Source organism: Pinus tabuliformis, chromosome 8, assembly GCF_031772625.1.
Source record: "Pinus tabuliformis cultivar Carrire ecotype Pingquan chromosome 8, CPIR1, whole genome shotgun sequence".
NCBI classification, from domain to species: domain Eukaryota; kingdom Viridiplantae; phylum Streptophyta; class Pinopsida; order Pinales; family Pinaceae; genus Pinus; species Pinus tabuliformis.
This window is the reverse complement of record NC_142294.1, coordinates 1881721520-1881726751: the sequence shown is the minus strand read 5'-3', so window position 1 is coordinate 1881726751 and position 5232 is coordinate 1881721520.

The following is a 5232-nucleotide window of genomic DNA, read 5'->3' as shown; positions in this document are numbered from 1 at the left end:
AGACCCGAAATATATATATGCCGCGCCTTTATTACTTTTCGGCTCCGCTGGTCGAAGCCATATATATGGGGTGATGCGATAAAACAACATATATGTGATATATAAAACAAATGCGATATGAAAACATTTGCGATACAATATAAATGTCGCATCGGTGGATGGGGCGGGGTGTAACATATATGATATGCGATGTATGGCGAAACGCCGATCCGCTGATATGCGATCGGCGATAAACCTTTCGGCGCTGAACCCATCGGTACTATGAAACAAAGCCATCACTTATTACTGCCCGACCTCCGACAGCGATATCGCGTTGGAGGGAGGGCCATGCATTTGGAGGAGTCTAAAAAACATATGTTTGCCCCCTCTCGATAGCGATATCGCATTGGAGGGGGCCCAAATGAAGCCCATTACCAATCGGACCGTGATTTTTGGAAAAAAGGTAAGTTTTGTGAAGTCGGAGGGGTTTCCTTTAGTGCTTTGAATGGTTTATAAGGCATCGGAAGGGGTCTGATAGCCCAAAAAGGAGGAATTTTCATGCATTTGAGGGATTTTCATGCCTTGGAAGGAATCCAAAGGCACTTAAGAGGAATTTTATGCAGTTTGAGAAAGGTTTTTAAGGCCAAACAAGGGGTTTATGCCTTAGAAAAGGCAAAACAAGGCAAAAAGATGGTTTTTTATACATATGAAGGGAATTTTATGCTTTGTGAAGGAGTCAAAATGCATGAGAAGATGGTTTGAGGGGGGAAATGAGGGCTCTTGCTAAGTTTCAGGTAAACTTAGCAATTCCCAAGCACACTTATGGTTATTTTTCAACCAGGGGGAGGGGATAAGTATTAGGGGAGTTATTAACATTGTTTTAGTAGGGGGAGGGGAGATAGAGAGGGAGTTACATAGTAAAGTTAGTAGTTAACATGATCATGATAAGAAAAAGCGCTAAGTATGTAAATCTTAGGCTATTTAAGGGGGAAAATGACTCATAGAGGAAGTATGGATATTCCTTGAGTAAAGCAGATCTTTACCAAGGCAACTGATATGAAAATGATGAGACTAAGAGATATCAAGCAGATCTTGACCTCTTTAGGGGAAGTTAGTGAGTGATTTGGGGAAGAGGAAGAAGGGGAAGTTAGACATGCCTCGCTTGAAGTCCTTCAAATGGAAAACTGCCTCAAACTTGTCATATGAATAGATATGACACTTGAAAGTATGAAATGGATCACAAGCCATGATTCTGCGACCACAAAGCTACCTACCCGGCCTACTCACCTAGCATTTTCTCTTCTTTTTGGTTTGGGTGCACTTGAACTAGCATACCCATCTTTTCATCCTTTTCTTCTTGCTGTCCTCCTATCTAAATCTACACTTATTGCATCCAGGGGCTCAGATTAAGCTGTTGAACACCCTTGTTTCTCTACCTATCTACAAATCTGCCAAGATTAAGCTGTTTGGACAGATATTCATTCTCTATATTCTACAACAAGAAACTGAAACCTAGGGAAGCCAAGATTAGGCTGTTTGGACTTCCCTTAACTGAAAACTCATCAAAATGGATCAACTCATCAAAAATGGAACACAGCAGTGGCACTTAGACTAGCACACTCTCATGGACACTTCTTTGGCCTCTGTAGCAAATATGGAACATTGCAGCATGCAAAGTATGACATATTTGGCATGTAAAAATGTCGATCATGAAAGATGAATACCTGCTGCAGTAGGAGGCTAACAGAGTGCACCCCTTAGAACCCTGTGATAACATGCAACTTGAAGCAAAACGCACGAGTAGAAAGACACCACAAGATGGAAACTAGGATAGCCTCCGATCCAAAGTGATAGATTATACCAACAACATGCCTCGATGAGATTCATACAAACACATAGAGAATAGTCCATACATGCATGCGTAAATTACAACTACATATATCATTAAAGTAACTAGGATAAACGAACTATAATAACAATATATGCATGAAACATGTTGGCTCTATTATATTAAAAGAGTGAAAGATCCAATCATACATAAAACCATGACAACCAATAGCCTAGATAGCAGAACATTATAGTCACTGTCACCTGCTCCTCCAAAGAGATGTACTAGCTCTGCATTGTGGAGATGCCAAGGCTCATTACAATACACTCCAATCTTTCTCTAAGTTATACCTATAGGAAGCTTGGCTCCCAAAAACCTATACAATGAGTTATGAGGTTCTATAAATAGCAAAGGGTGGGGTGACCCTTGACATTCCCCTTTGTGACTCTTCAACTATCCTCATGACTCTTCAACTTACACATGATTGTTACATTCTACTATTGACACTTGGTCCCCCTCACTTTTACAACATGTTTACATTACAATTTTCACATGTACCCATGTGAGACAAAAATGGGCTTGAGTAAGCCATGCAAGATATCACTAGGACTTAGACAGTTGAGGGAAGACTAACTCTTCGACATCCTCTCGATGATCAACGGTGGAGAACCAATGCCAAACTTGGTATTTTGTTATGGTGTCCGTGTGCTCTGTGACATCCTTCTGAAAGCGAACTCTTGCCTCTGTTGCATCCGGGTAAACTGATTGGGAACCTCTGTCTAACTCATCGAATAACATGCCCATTGTTTTCTTGAGTGCAACCAAACCAACGATTGCTAATGCATAATGTCTGTGCTCATATGTAAGTATACATTGGTGGATATGCACATCAACTGATCAAATTACATGTCTAGCTCCAGTTGGACTTGGTTCTTTGTCTTTGCCTCAGTGAGTGTGCCAATAAATGGGATTACATGTGTGTGCATAATGACGTCCATGCTCTTGAACACTTGTGCATGTGGATCCCTTAAGCTGGTGATGAGCTGCAGGAGTTCCTCATAGTTCTAGATCTGACTCTGGATGGGTGCCTTCAACACCACTTCCTTTGGCTTCATCATCTTTGGCAAGTGCAATGGGGCTCCCTTGTACCTCATTGTCCATATTTGCATGTGATCGACGACAGTGTGTATGTCTGACAAGATGTGTGGTCTCCTAGCACAACGTTGTTTCCAACCGTTAAGATGGACAACTGACTTATGCATGGTGACGAACCTAAAGTACAACTTCTGCATGACTGTCTCGAGAGACGATACTTCATCATGTATCGCTTTCCTCATCTTTGCTTTGGAGGATGTTGTAACTTGCTCCTCTACCTACTTGGCTGCTTGTAACTCATTAGCCATGTGCTCGTTCTTAGATATCAAGAATCTAACACTTGAGCTGGTGGCTTCGGAATATGCTTTGGTAGCATCGGCCAATGTAGATGGATGTCTGTGCACATCAGACACGATCACTGATTCTTCAAACTGTGCAGGAGATACATGAACATCCGGAGTGGGTACTCTGCATGAATACAGAACCCTGTGTTGTGACACGTTGAAAGATATCTTGTGCATATCTGCTTCAAGATTTTCCCCAAGGATTTTAGTGTCTCCTTGATCACTTGGGACTTCATTTGCTCCCAGATCTGGTGAAGCTAGTGGAGTGACCTCTTGGTTTTGAGGCATCAGGTCTGATCCAAAATGGATACTAAATCAAGAAGAAAAGGTATTATAGACTCACGTGCAAGAATGCTTATATTATTTAGTGCAATGGAGCGAAAAGATTGCGAATAATGTAAACAGTGAATAGTTATAAAACATATTAAACACACATAAACACAACAAATAATCAAGTAGTTCACCAGACTCCTTGGCTACGTCTCCTGGTATAGCTTTCAGTGTCACCTCTATATTATGTCTTCAAGAATAGAGTTTGCAGGTGTGAGATCAATCAGAGCCATAACACAACAACAGTGATATTACATAGAGATTTCACTCGAAAACCTCGAGTCTAAAGAGTGCACAAACTCTCCCTCTTAGTGCCTCTGATCAACTGTTCGTAGCTGTGTGTTTTCTCTGACTCTTTGTCTCTCTCTAACTTGTCTCTGTTCTGTTATGGTATGGCTTTTTAAACTTATCGATGCTATTTGTTCGCCTCCATTTCAGGCTCTCTGGGTCCCGGCGCTATCCCTTCATCTCCTTGATGAGCGTTTAAACGATCATTGTAAAACACTTAAGGCACAGGGCAGCTGTTTACAAATGAAAGGATCTTTGGGCGCGGGTGAAAATCCATGAAAATACACTTCTCTGTTTACATAGGGAAATACACGGGAAATACATTAAAATAGTGGAAAATCTGACCGAAGCACCAAAGCCGGACTTTAAACGTTTAAAGTCCGCCCTATAATCCTCTTGGGTCCGCAAGTTGCATTTGCTATGGGTCATAATCACTTTGTATTCCACACCGTTGATCTGCCTTATATCCGACAGTTCGCATCTAACCCGAAACATTAGATAGTCTGCTCAATCTCCACCGTCGATCCTCGATCTCCAATCCAATGGTTGACAGCCATTTCGGGTGGCCTACTTACATGGAGATTACCCGCCCAAAAAAGCGGTTTTCTCTCTCCTGCGACGTGCTATGTGTCGGCCAGTGTATGGAATCGGGCGGAGCCTCTCCAATACCACTTACCGCCTGAAGCCCGCTCAAAATACCATTTACCATGGAACTCAAATTATATAAAGCCGCATCTATAAACCCTTTCGGGTCCGCTGAAAGCCTTCTACCTGTGTTAAGTCCTCCCCTTTGGCATTATTGTGATGCAATATAGAACTTGCAAGCTTGTCGTTGATCTGCGCACTTGATCCAGGGTCCATAAATCATCATTGATCGCAATTCACTTGAGGCAGAGGTCAATACGCCACCAGCTTTCTCCGATGCAATTCAATCTTGTCCGTTGATCCCATAGATCTAATGGCTCTGGTGCAATGTTACTTCAACCTTCGCTTTACTTAGGTTTCCACCATTCTTTAGTGTTTTCCTCTGTGATAGTTAATATATATGAAGACTTAGACTTAGAGGTTCTATTCAAGATCCATTTTGGATCATGCCTTCCCACTAAAAAGCTTTTGGACCACCAAAAGTTGGTTTTAGGCATCGATCAAGTGAGGATACAGTTCCCTCACTTGTCCAATTTCTATCCATCATGCCTTGCTTGGATTTGAACCTTTGAGTCCTACTCTCAGGTACTCAACATCCCCTTGACACGTAGTTCTTACCTTCCTGTCCAGAACTGTGTCCTCCTATAACTCATTGAGATACTCAGGCAACAAATCCCCAATAGAAGGCAACTGACTTTGCTCTTTAGGATCTTCAATCAATGA